Source organism: Ailuropoda melanoleuca, chromosome 3 (assembly GCF_002007445.2).
Source record: "Ailuropoda melanoleuca isolate Jingjing chromosome 3, ASM200744v2, whole genome shotgun sequence".
NCBI lineage: Eukaryota > Metazoa > Chordata > Mammalia > Carnivora > Ursidae > Ailuropoda > Ailuropoda melanoleuca.
The window spans coordinates 1,842,013-1,856,255 of record NC_048220.1 but is presented as its reverse complement, the minus strand read 5'-3'; the positions used below and the strand labels follow the sequence as shown (position 1 = coordinate 1,856,255).

Here is a 14,243-nt window from a genome sequence, read left to right as displayed (position 1 = left end):
CATCATTGGAAAAGTGTCTGTTCATATCTTCTGCCCATTTTATGATTTATTTGTTTCTCATGTATTGAGTTGGAGAAGTTCTTTGTAGATCTTGGATACCATTCCCTTATCTGTAGTATCATTTGCAAATATATTCTCCCATTCCATGGGCTGCCTCTTAGTTTTTTTGACTGTTTCCTTGGCTGTGCAGAAGCTTTTTATCTNTTCCTTGGCTGTGCAGAAGCTTTTTATCTTGATGAAGTCCCACAAGTTCATTATATCTTTTGTTTCTCTTGCCTTTGGAGATGTGTCATGAAAAAGGTTGCTGTGGCCAATGTCATAGAGGTTGCTGCCTATGCTCTCCTCTATGATTTTGATGGATTCCTGTCTCACATCGAGGTCTTTCATCCATTTAGAGTTTCTCTTTGTGTATGATGTGAAAGAGTGGTCAAGTTTCATTCTTTTGCATGTAGCTGTCTGATTTTCCCATCACCATTTATTGAAGAGACTGTCTTTTTTCCACTGGATGCTTTTTCCTGCTTGAGACAAATTAAATAATTTAAATTAATAAAATAAAATAAGCGGTACATCATGACTCTTTAAATTGATTACAAAACTGAATGGTATTGTTGCAAAGTTTTACAAGTGTCAGTCTAAACTATTTTGTCCAGGCGTGCCTGGGTGGCTCAGTTGTTAAAGTGTCTGCCTTCAGCTCAGGTCATGATCTTCTAGTCTTGGGATTGAGCCCCACAACAGGCTATCTGCTCAGCGGGGAGCCTGTTTCTCCCTCTGCCTGCTGCTCCCCCTACTTGTGTATTCTTTCTGTCAAATAAATAAAATCTTTAAAAATAAATAATTTTATCCAAGAGACAATAAACAAGTTATGTAGTTTTCACCTTTTTTATCTTTGTATATCAATTTTAAATATAATCTACCTGCATGCTATGTGATGAGAGAGAGGGGCAGTGGGTGAGAGACTCTCCTCCTTTGCCTACAGTTCTCTATGGACCAGGAGATGATTTCTGGAGCTCTAGGTACATACAGCAGAATTCAGTGGGCACATCCCACACATGTGTACACATGGGTATGTTGCATTACTCATATACAGACTGAGAGATTAAAGGAAGGCATAGGCTATGGGGTGTAAGCCCATATAGTCACCTCTGCAGTGGTTCCACAAATGCACATACACACCCTCACAGAGACAGATGGCTGCATATACCTGCCATCTCTTTATTCAACACAAAGTACGTGATAATTACGTCCACTAATGTCGACTGACATCCACACCGATGCTACTGCTGCTCACGCCAGAGATCTATGTAATCACCCACCGCACCCTCTCCTCCCCGCCCACATTCAGCCAAACCAAGCTGCTGATAAAGAACCAGAGGAACTCTGGTGCCTGGGCCTGAGGAAGGAGCCCTGAGAAGCAGAAGGAGGACCTTGCATGAGGAATTCCTTGTGTTGTGGGAATTTCAGGAGGTACTAGAAGCCTGGCCAGAGACAGAGCAATTGCAGGGCAACCTCCTTCTGGAGGAGGGTCCCTGTGCTCTGCAGATATTCAGGCATATTTCAGAGTAACTAAATGAAGAGGTTTGATTGAAGGATTGATTGATTGATTGATTGATTGATTCAGTACAGCTATTTACTTAGGCAAACAGGAAGTTCTTGAAGGCAGGGACTTTTTCTTATTCTTTTCAGTGATTTAATAAACACTATTATGTGTCTACTCTTTAATTGACTCTGCATGTCCGTTTGGTTGCTTTTTCCCTCCCTCCCTCTCACCTCCCCTTTCCCTGTCTGTTTCCCTCCTTCTTCCTTCCTCCCAGTCTCTTTTCTTTCCTTCTCTCCTTTCTTCACTTCAATTGCACCTTGTTCCGACAGGCATTTAAGGTAACACGGAGCCTGGCACTTTGTTGATGATTTGCTCCATCAGTCTTTAACTATTACTTTGTCATTTCTAGAATGGTAGAGAAAAGGAATCATATAGTACGTGACTTTTGGAGACTGAGATTGATTCTTTCACTCTGCATAATTACCTGAGCTCTATCTGAGTTGTTGCCTGTATCAACAATTCATGTGTTTTTACTGCTAAATAGCATTCAATGGTATTCTATGGTGCTAATCTATGGAGTTCTATTCTACCGTTTGTTTAACCATTTACCTACTGACGGACATTTCAGTTGTTTCCTGGTTTTTGCTGTTACAAATAAATGTTCTATGAACATTTGTGTTTAGGATTTTTATGAACCTAAGTTCTCATTTCTCTATTTCTCTATCTTGAGATAAATGCCTAAGAATGTAATCGTGGGGTGGTAATGTAAGTGCATGTTTAATATTGTAAAAAATTGCCAGACTCTTTCCAGAGCGGCAGTACCATGTACCTCGGACCAGCAATGAATAAGTGATCCAGTTTCTCTTCATCTTCACTAGCATTTGGTGTTATTTTAGCCATTCTGCAAAGAGAGTGGTGGTATCTCATTGTGATTTTAATTTGTACTTCAAGAAGATAAACATTAATGTCTTTTCATGTCTTTGGCTTATTTTTTTAAATTGGATTATTTTACTTTTTACCATTGTTTTGAGAGTTCTCTGTGTATCCTATGTATGAGTCCTTTGTCAGATGTGGTTTACAAATATTTTTTTCTATCTATACCTTGTCTTATCCTCTTAACAAGGTCTTCTGCAGAATAAATTTTTAATTTTTACAAGGTCTGATTTAATGATGTTTTCTTTTATGGATTATACTTTTGCTGTTATCTAAGAATGCTACACTAAACCCTAAGTCCTGATGATTTTCTTCTATATTTTCTCCCAAAAATTTTATAGTTTTATATGTAATATTTAAATCTGTGATTCATTTTGAGCTGATTTTTGTGTAAAATGTGAGCAGTTTTTCAAATAAAGTATATTCATCTACTAACAAATTTTATATACCCATGGTAGAAAATTAGCATATGCATAACATGACAACAAAGAAAATTAAGAATTTTCATAATCCTACCACTTAGAAAATCATAAAAAATTTTGGCTCATTCATAGCCTATGCCTTCGGTACTTTTTATACTACTGCAAATTAGTTTGGGCCTTTACAGCAATATTAGTTGTCTTCTACCAAGTGAATATATCAAGCAATAATGATTTTTAATTTTTATTATTTTAATTGAGAAAAAAATAGGAACAGTAAATTATCTTCAACTAAAAAAAAGTTACATTTAGACATTTGTCCTTTCAACTTTCTTTTTCTTTGGTTCTTATGTATGTTTAGATCCCTTCCAACTCCTTTTGAAGATAAGGGAAGATTTCAGGGGCGCCTGGGTGGCACAGTGGTTAAGCGTCTGCCTTTGGCTCAGGGTGTGATCCTGGCATTGTGGGATCGAGCCCCACATCGGGCTCCTCTGCTGTGAGCCTGCTTCTTCCTCTCCCACTCCCCCTGCTTGTGTTCTTCTCTTGCTGACTATCTCTATCTCTGTCAAGTAAATAATAATAATAAAAAATGATATCTTAAGATAAGGGAAGATTTCAAAATTAAACTTAGAGGTTAGATAGAATTTCATTCTCTTTCTTTTTCATCCTTTGACCAGTTTTACTGGTTAGAAAACTAAGTTTTAGAGAGGATAAGCAACTTGCCTTCAGCTGGAAAGGTGTGGTCAGGATTTACTCATCTCAACCTGACCACTTACTTTGCCATCCATCATTCACTATGCCTTGCTCCATAGTGGGCTAAATTACAACAAACAAACAACCAAACAACAACAACAACAAAAGCAACTACTAGAACACAGTAAAGCAGAAGTAAAATTCTTTGTGCAAGATTTGGGGCTGTCTGGGAAACCAGGTTCTAACTAATAGGGAAGTAGAGTGTACTTGACTGCAGCTCTGGCCTGGAGGTCTAGAAAAGGTGCCCAAGGAGAAACGAATACTTTGAAAAACAATAAACTAGGTATAGAGACTCAGAATATTATACAAATGTTAAGAAGATAGAAGTTAAATGTGATTTAACTGTTTTTATTATTACAATATATTATTTTCCATAGGAATTACAATAGAAAAATAGTGAAAATTCCTAGAATAAAAACTTTAAAAAGAAAGTATAAAAGATATTTGGGGAACATTTGGGAGAAATTTGAATGTGAACTGGCATATGGTGATATGTTAATGTTGAATAGTGTAATGATGTTTGCACCTTTCACATGGGTGGCAAGCTGGGGTTGCAAGAAAGAGAAAGAAAGAGAGAGAGAAATGCCACAATATATTAAACAATGTTGTATCTAGGTAGAGAGAACACCGGTGTTTGCTGTGTCGGTATTTTAATTATTCAACATATCTTCAAAATAAAAAGGTAGATGTTAGGATGGGTGAGAATTACCAGACTTCTTTCCAGCAACAATTATCTGAGTCATCGTGAGAAGCTAAGACCCTCCTGAGAAGCCCCTCTAGGTGACAGGTCCCGTTCTAAATGTCTTTTGGACACCTGGAGAGACGTTTTAACCCCAGGCACGTGCCAGCCCCGGGGATATCTTTTCGCATCATTCAGTGCTGCCTGCATCCTGGGTATACGACACTGCCAGACACACAGCCAGCGTTCACTCACCGTAGTACCATTCACTTACAGTTACTTTCTGCCAAAAGAGAAAGCTACCAGATATAGTTTGAGTATTACAGTGGAAAAAAGAAAAGTTCTTTCCCTGGCCGGGAATCGAACCCGGGCCGCGGCGGTGAGAGCGCCGAATCCTAACCACTAGACCACCAGGGAGATCCTACTCGCAGCATCTCTAACAAGCTAGAATAAATATGTGGTGCAGGACACTAAGAGCGCAAACACGATTGGCTAAATTCTAGGTGCCTAAACTTCCTCTCCCTCCTAGTAGCAGCCGCTGCAGATCCGGAAAAAGCGGTAATGGAGGACTGCGGCGACGTTATAGTCTAAGTGTGGCTGCCCTCTCGGAAAAAACAAACAAACAAACAAAAAAAACAACCAACCCACCAGCAGACACAGGATGGTTTTGGGGTCCTTTAGGGGAAGGAAACGAAAAACATGTGTCAGAAGTGGGATTCGAACCCACGCCTCTATTCAGAGACCAGAACGCCCGCAGGGAAGGTGAACACCTTGAGTCTGGCGCCTTAGACCACTCGGCCATCCTGACACCCGAGGAAAAAGCTGGCTGTGAGGAACCAGCTTTCTGCGCGGGCTCGATACGCACCACCCCCCACCCCTCGCCGGCCGCCGCCGCGCGCGGGCTGGCTGCCGAGCTCCTGCCTGCCGCTGGCCTAGAATCCTGAAGAATGAGGGGTCTTTTTTGCACCCGCGACTGTCCAACCTCGTCTTCCTGGCAGGGAATTGAACTAGTCAAACAAGAGGCAAGCGCAAACCCCTTGGAAAACTAAAAGGGTTCGTGACCACTGCGCAGGCGTCGGACCCCCGGAAGGCGGAAAACTGTAGGGGCGAAGGCAAAGCGAAATCCTGGCTGCTGCCTGGCGCCCCGACCTGCCAGTGCTAGACGCCGGGTTCCGCCACTCATCCCTGGCCCTCGCTGGTGAAACTCTAGCCGGTTAATACATGGAAAGCACGTGGAAACATACTCGCCACAGAATAAGTGGCAAGCGATTGCTGCTGTTGTTTTCGTTATTATTAGGTATTTCTGCCTTATTCTCCCTGGCACACCCACCCATCCTTCAAGATCCGCTCCTCCGCCTCCGTCAAGTCGCACAGCCATGATTGGAGATAATGGGGGAAAAGTGTTAAAGAAAACGATTATTCTAACTATTAAAGAAAAAATTATTTATTTATGACCCTTGTTAAAAGTACTGTTAAGGAAGACTTTATTTAAGGGCGGCTGTCAGGTTAGGTGTAAGGACCACTGCAACGGGGTCTTGCAGTGAGGGGTGGGGTGGGGAGAAATTGAACTCATATTCGGAATACAACAAAGAAAAGTGAAATTTTATAGCTAAGGAACCAGATGGAGGTCAGTGGATGGAAAATTAGTAAGAAAAAAACATCATCAAGAGTAAGGGGGGAATTCTACCTCAAACGCCTGACAAGATTCCTGCTGAAGGAAGGACAGGGGATAAGATATCACCTTGGGGATGGTGGAGGATGAGGAACCCCATTAGATATCCAAGATGATCAGATATCAAGGATGGGAGATTCTGGCTAAACTTATTTAGCAGGAATCTTGTTAAAATTGGACAATGCAGGGGCGTCTGAGTGGCTTAGCCATTAAGCGTTTGCCTTCTGCTCAGGTCATGATCCCAGTGTTTTGGAATCGAGCCCACATCCGGCTCCCAGCTCAGCGGGAAGCCTGCTTCTCCCTCTTCCACCCTCCCTGCTTGTGTTCTCTCTCTCGCTGCGTCTTTCTCTGTCAAATAAATAAATAAATAAAATCTTAAAAAAAAAAAGTCGGACAATGCAGAGACAAACACGGAAGTCCAAAAGTCAGGCCAGGTAGAAAAAGAATTTTGGGGAAGAGTTAACAAAAGAGTGCAAAGACAGCTAGAGTGCCTTAGCAACCAGTGGGAAGGCCCAACTCCTCTGCTCCAGACTCTCACTCATTCATTCCTTCACAGAGTATTGAGGCTCCACTGAAAATATAGCAATGAACAAACACAGAAGCCCCTGCCCTGGAAAACTGCTAGCGAGGGAAACAATTTGCACAAACAAATACACAGGCTGTAGGAACAAAAGTAGGGCAGTGAAATAGCAAGTTGTATTTTTAGACTGTGGTGGTCAAGTAAGCCCTGCTGAGGTGACATTTGCTAAAATAATTTTAAAAAGTTAAAACACATGACTCTCACACAAATATATGATGTAAATGTGTCAAGATTTTATTCAGTTCAGTATGAGGGGCACTGAGTGATGCTATAACCAATTCAAAGGAGATTTTGAAGAGTTTTTTTTTTTTTAAGTAATTGGTCAGTCAGAGGAATGTCGAAAAAAGATTGCTAACAGATGGAGGGGAGGTTAAGATCCTAAGGATAAGTAATAAACTATGGTGCTTAAAGTTATGATTTCTACTTTGGGTTTGTTTGTTTGTTTGTTCTTACCAGAGAGAAATCAGGGACATCCCTTGACAAATTTTATTTGTATTGCCGTAAACAGGAATCTCTGGCCTTGTTCTCAAACAGAAACCATTTGCATTGCTATCGCTTTTATACAGGTTAACCTCTATACCTGCAAAATTATAAAATAGCCAAGTCTATCAAAGGTGCCCATGGAATCAATTAATCCCCAAAAATCTAGACAAGGCTAAGCGCTCCACTGTTAGGACACCTAGCATCCAAGAGGACAAGAGCTGGACGGTAGTTAAGTGGTAAAAACAAATTTTATTCAGGAACTATTGCCGTAGGGGATATAAAACCTCGTATGGAACTGGGCTCAATTCTAAATAAAACAAGGACAAACAAGGATTTATAGTCAAGGAGGAGTATAAGAATCATTGGATGGAAAATGATTGAGAAAAGACACGAGTAAGGAAATTCTTGCTCACAGGATTTCTGCTAAAGGCAGGCCAGTCATGAGGTATCACCTGGAGGATGGTGGGGGATGAGGGTTTTGATTAGGTATGGAGAGCGATTAAATATCAAGGGGGAAGGGATTCTGGAACTATCAGGATTATTAAAATTAGGATTATTGAAATCAGATTATCAGCCTATTATTATTTATTATTATTATTAGGATTATTAAAATTAGACTCCAGGGCTCTGGGCAATCTAAGGTTCTGTGACCCTAGGATACTGTTCCCCACCCAGTCTGGACAACCAGGCAGCTATCTTTTGCATTACAATGGCCTTGCAATAAGTGTGGATAAAACTCAGCCCCAGTGCCCACCTTGCCCCAAAGCACCCAATTCTAGGGACTCTTCAATGCCTGAGATTTATGGGCCTGAAGAAAATTGTGCATCTTTGCAAATGTTGCCTGCTGACACCCCACATGAAGACCCTATCTCCTCTTCCTTCCTCCATGGATCTGCTTATTTAGAACAGTCCTGATTCTTTCGCCAGTCCCAGAGTAAAACTACTACCCACTTCTGTAGAGGAGTGAAGAAGGAAGATACAGTCCACGGCAAGAAACAGAAGATCAGAACCATATTCTCTCAGACCCAGCTATATGTACTCAGTGACAGATTTCAGGGACAGAAATACCTCAGTTTCCAGCAGATGCAAGAACTTTCTAACTTTCTGAACCTTAGCTATCAGCAGGTTAAGACCTGGTTCCAGAACCAGAGAATGAAATGTAAGAGGTAGCAGAAAAACAACTGGCCAAAGAATAGCAACAGTGTGACTCAGAATAGCTCAGGAACTACAGGATACCCAGGCTTCTATTCCTATCACCAGGGATTCCTGATGAACACTTCTGGAAGCCTTCCAATTTGGAGCAGCCATACCTGGAGTAACACAAATTGGAGCAACTAGACCTGGAAAAGCCAGTCTCGGAGCAACCGTTCCTGGAATAGTCGGACCTGGTGCCCCCAAACCTGGAACAGCCAGCTCCACAGCTGTGGAAAGGAATCCCCACAGCCCCAGATCCAGTTCCCACAAAATTCTGTCAGTGATTTGGAGTCCATCTTAGAAACTGCCGGGGAAAGCCATAGTGTAAAAGAGCAAACTGCCCAGTATTTTAGTATCCAACAAATAATGGATTTTTTCCCAAAGTACTCTGTGAACATACAGCCTGAAGATGTGTGACAATGAGTATATTATTCAATCTCAGTTTGGGCAGTGGCTGTGTTACTTCTCCCAGGATTTGTCTTTAAGGGTCCTGTGTCTCTGCCTTGCTATTGTTTCTCTTTATGCTTATTGGGTCAGTTGAGGGGATATGATTGAAGTCTCATCAAAGAGCTTTCAGTAGCATTGGCTGCATGGACAACATGATAAAAGATGTTTCTTGCTGTAGATAACTAGATATAATACTAGTTTGAATATTTTTGGGTTCTAGAATCTAACCTCAGGAATAGGAAGTGATGGATCACTAACTTCTACTCCTGAAACCAAGAGTACACTAAATGTTAACTGACTTGAATTTAAAAAAAAAATAAAATAGGAAGTAAAAACGCAGAGGTGTGATGAAAGATTACCCGTATTTTCTAAGATTGAGAGGCTTTACTTGTTGACAACCTCAGTGGTTATGGTAAAGAGTTAAGCTATAATGTGCTTCTTTGATTTCCTCTGCCCCTTGTGCTGTTTTACTACAACTCCTAATTTTTTCATTATTCTAGTATTTGTAGAAAGAGGTTTTGTATTTTATTTTAGTTTTTTTTTAAGATTTTATTTATTTGTTTGATAGAGAGAGCATGAACGGGGGTAGGGGTATAGGGAGAGGCAGGGAGTCTGACCCAGGGCCCGATCCCTAGCCCCGCTCCCCAGACCAGATCCCTGGACCCGATCCCTGGATCCTGGGTTCATGACCTGAGCCAAAGCAGATGCTTAACTGACTGAGCTACCCAGGCGCCCAGAGGTTTTATATTTTAATGCATCATGATAATAGTACCAGTTTGACTGGTAGGTTTACAGGTTTAAGTACAAATAAATAAAATACCCACTTTACATTTATTTATTTATTTTTTCTTTTTTAAAAAAAATTAAAATAGCTAACATATAGTACACCATTAGTTTTTGATATAGTGTTCAACGATTCATTAGTCGCATATAACACCTAGTGCTCATCACGTGCCCTCCTTAATACCCGTCACCCCATTACCCCATCCCTCCACTCACCTCCCCTCCAGCAACCCTCAGTTTGTTTCCCATAGTCAGTAGTCTCTTATGGTTTGTCTCCCTCTCTGATTTCTCCCCCTTCAGGTTTCCCTCCCTTCCCTTATGGTCCTCCATGCTATTCCTTATGTTCCACATGTGAGTGAAACCATACGATAACTGTCTTTCTCTGCTTGACTTATTTCACTAAGCATAATACCCTCCAGTTCCATCCATGTCAGTGCAAATGGTATGTATTCATCCTTTCTGATGGCTGAGTAATATTCCATTATATATATGAACCACATCTTCTTTATCCATTCATCTGTTGAAGGGTATTTCGGCTCCTTCCACAGTTTGGCTATTGTGAACATTGCTGCTATGAACATTGGGGTACATATGCCCCTTCTTTTCACTACATCTGTATCTTTGGGGTAAATACCACTTTACGTTTAAAAAAATTTAGACTCTGCAAGGATGGACATGGAAGCCCAAGGTTGAGGCCTAGCTGAAAAAAGGGCTCAATGTTTTATTGAGCCAAAGTGGGCCTGCTCCTCAGTGAGTTACAGACAGAGATTATACCAGGTGGAGTTGCCTTACAAGGCCGTCTTTATTTGTACAAATAAAGAGATCACAGGGAATAATTTCCAAAGCTGTGTCTCCCCAAAGGAGGAAACATGGGCTCCTTTAGGACATGGGATGAATATTCAGAAGGGGATTTTAACATTATAATGAGGCTGAAGTTATTGTTGGTCACTCCTGGCACTTCCTGATTCATCTGGGCAGGATCTCCCTCAAATGTTTCTTTTTCTGTTCTAGTAGTTTTTTAGCTTGTTTCTAAAAGGTAAGACTGACTACTAGACAGAAGCTTCTAGGAGTTTAGTTTCTACAAGAAAGATTGACAATTAAGCAGAAGCTTCTACCAGAAATTTTCTGAGTTCAGGGTGTTAGGCCAGTGACAATAGGAGCCTAAGTAAAGTTGAGTCAGGGATTGTGTTTGTCACTAGTTATCTATGTTGTTTATTTACAACTTTTGGATAATCATTTCTTATCACATTGAGCCCCTGACTGAAGGGAGACAGGGAATGGTGTTTCCTATAATGCTTATGATAACATCCAACTTCTCTGGTAGGCTACTTGGCCTTCAGGACCTTCTGGCCAGCTTGACCCCACTTCACAGTCTCCCATGTGCCCCAGTGAGCTAGCTGCCTTTCCTCAACATACTTGATCTGCCTTCACTCTCACTGCCATGCCCAGAGAAAGCCCTATGCTGGATGCAGCAGAGAAGAAAACGAAGTAAATGTTCTTAGGAAGCTTACATTCCAGGAGAGAAAGACCTATAATAAACAAAATTATTATATGTTGGGTGTGATAAGTACTGTGACAAAAAATAAAGCAGAGAAAGAAAGGTAGAGAGAGATGCAGGTGATGAGGAAGGCCTCTCGGGATGTGCCTTTTGAGCAGAAATTTGAAGAGATTCAGGGAGCAAAGTATCTGGGGCCAGAGGGCTTCAAGAAGAGGGAAGAGCAAATACAAAGGCCAACAAGGAAAGCCAAAAAACAGTATGGCTGGAACTGAGTGAGAAGGACTGATGCCAGTCTGTGGAATGATACTGAGTGAGGAGGACAGCTTTGAGCTGAGGTGTGGTAAGCTATGGCCTGCTATATAAGGATGCCCTTGCTGTTGTATGGAGAGTAGACATTAGAGTGCAGGAGTGAAGCAGAGAGAGCAATTGAGAGGCTACTACAAGTCCACTTGACTAAACTGGGTGGCAGCAAGCCAAGTAGTGACAGAGAGTGGAATTCTGGATACGTTTTGAAGGTGGAGCCAACAGGATTCATTGTTGTCCACACAAAATGAACAAACGTTGTAGAATGTCTTAAAAAAAAAAAAAAGAAAGAAAGAAAGAAAGAAAAGAAGAGGGATCCTTGGGTGGTTCAGTTGGTTATGCGTCTGTCTTTGGCTCAGGTCATGATCCCAGAATCCTCGGATTGCGTCCAGCACTGGGCTCCTTGCTCAGTGGGGAAACTGTTTCTCCCTCTGCCTGTTGCTCCCCCTGCTTGTGCTCTCTCTCTGTCCAATAAATAAAACCTAAAAAAAAAAAAAAAAAAAGGAAGAGGCTTTTATTTGAGCCCAAGGACTTGAACTGTATCCAAGGATAGCTGCTCAGGATACATAATCTTCACAAAGAAGAGAGTGCTCTGGAGAAAAATATTTGGGGCAGGGCTACATATGTTTTAACAAATCCGGAGTTTGGGAACATGGCTGAATAGGAGGGCCCTGTGCTTACCCATCCCTCGTTTACAACTAGAGATCATCCACATGCAAGTCAATAAACCAGGAAGTGATTCAAAGACTGACAGAACAAATTCCACAACTGAAAACAGAGAAGTTGCATCTCCTAGGTTAGGAAGGTCAGAAAGGTGGAGGGAGACTGCCCCCAGGAGGGCACATGTGGAGAGGGCAGAGAAATGGGCCTTCCCATCAGGGAGCTCACACGTGTGATACTAAATAAACCCCATGACATTTGGCTTTAAAAACCAAAGGGGTTGAAATCCATGAATTTGTAAAAACGGTTGGGACTTGGAGCCTGGAGCTTTAAAAATCTGCTGACTCACCACAGGGTCGGCCAGGAATGTGAGTGATAGCTGGGTTGCACCCCTTCAAGAGACAGCAGTTCACATGGAAGGCGACATAAAAAATGGCAGTTCGCACAATGCCATGGGGCAAATGGGAGACAGGCTTGTTTGTAATGTTTTTGGAGCATGTTGGGGAACTTCTCTGAAAATAAGGGAGCTGGCAGGTGCCATTTTCCTTCCCCACCCCCCCCATAAACACAGGGACTTTGCGCAAGGATTTAACAGAACTATGTAGAACACTGCATCCTAAAAGAGCAAAAATGAACTTTTGGGACTTCATCAAGATAAAAAGCTTCTGCACAGCAAAGGAAACAGTCAACAAAACTAAGAGGCAACCCATGGAATGGGAGAAGTTATTTGCAAATGACGTATCAGATAAAGGGCTGGTATCCAAGATGTATAAAGAAATTACCAAACTCAACACCCCCCCCCAAATAATCCAGTCAAGAAATGGGCAGAAGACATGGACAGATACTTTTCCAAAGAAGACATACAAATGACTAACAGACACATGAAAAAATGCTCCACATCATTTGTTATCGAGGAAATACAAATCAAAACCACAATGAGACACCACCTCACACAAGTCAGAATGGCTAAAAATAATAAGACGGAACAACAAATGTTTGTGAGGATGTGGAGAAAGGGGAGCCCTCTTACACTGTTGGTGGGAATGCAAGCTGGTACAGCCACTCTGGAAAATGGTATGGAGGTTCTTCATAAAGTTAAAAATAGAGCTACCCTACGACCAGCAATTGCACTACAAGGTATTTACCCCAAAGATACAGATGTAGTGAAAAGAAGGAGCACATGCACCCCAATGTTCATAGCAGCAATGTCCACAATAGCTGAAGTGTGGAAGGAACTGAGATGTCCTTCAACAGATGAATGGATAAAGAAGATGCGGTTCATATATACAATGGAATATTACTCAGCCATCAGAAAGGATGAATCTGCACCATTTGCATCAACATGGATGGAACTGGAGGGTATCATGCTAAGTGAAATAAGTCAAGCAGAGAAAGACAATTATCATATGGTTTCACTCATATGTGGAATAGAAGAAATTGCGCAGAGGATCGTAGGGGAAAGGAGGGAAAACTGAATGGGAAGAAATGAGCGAGACAAACCATGAGAGACGATGGGGTAACTGGGTGATGGGCATTAAGGAGGGCATGTGATGTGATGAGCACTGGGCGTTATATGCGACTAATGAATCATTGAATACCACACCAAAAGCTAATAATGTACTATATGTTGGCTAATTGCATATCAAGAAAATAAAATAAGATAAAATAAGATAAAATAAAATAATATAATATAATATAATATAATATATACTACCCAAAGCAATCAACACATTTAATGCAATCCCTATCAAAATACCAAGAGCATTTTTCACATAGCTAGGACAAACAATACTAAAATTTGTATGGAACCACAAAAGACCCCAAGTAACAAAGCAATCTCAAAAAAGGAAATCAAAGCTGGATGCATGAGGATTCCGAATTCAAGCTATATTACAAAGCTGTAGTCATCAAGACAGTATGGTACTGACTGCAAAACGGACACAGCGATCAATGGAATAGAATAGACAACTCAGAAATAGACCCACAACTACACGATCAACTAATCTTTCACAAAACAGGAAAGGATATCTGATGGAAAAAAGACAGTCTCTTCTATAAGTGGTGCTGGGAAAATTGGACAGCCACATGCAGAAGAATGAAACTGGACCACTTTTTGACACCATACACAAAAATAAACTCAAAATAGATAGGAGACCTAAATGTGAGACAGGAAACCCTCAGAATCCTAGAGGAGAACACTGGAAACACCTCTTTCACCTAGGTAGTAGCAACTTCTTAGTAGACACATTTCCAGAGGCAAGGGAAACAATAGTAAAAATAAACTATTGGGACTTCATCAAGA

General features: G+C 41.3%; 2 non-coding genes and 1 pseudogene across 2 annotated transcripts; 1 reads left to right on the top strand and 2 right to left on the bottom strand.

Moving 5' to 3' along the window:
* The window catches only part of LOC100480359, a 40,494-nt pseudogene extending 31,827 nt beyond the window's left edge, over nt 1-8,667 (top strand).
* TRNAE-CUC lies at nt 4,667-4,738 on the bottom strand. Its single transcript has one exon. It is a non-coding gene; the product is annotated as a tRNA-Glu (tRNA).
* On the bottom strand, nt 5,024-5,129 carry TRNAL-CAA. The gene is made up of 2 exons: nt 5,092-5,129; nt 5,024-5,069 (listed from the first exon to the last, which is right to left on the bottom strand). It is a non-coding gene; the product is annotated as a tRNA-Leu (tRNA).
* Nucleotides 8,668-14,243: the final 5,576 nt, after the last annotated feature.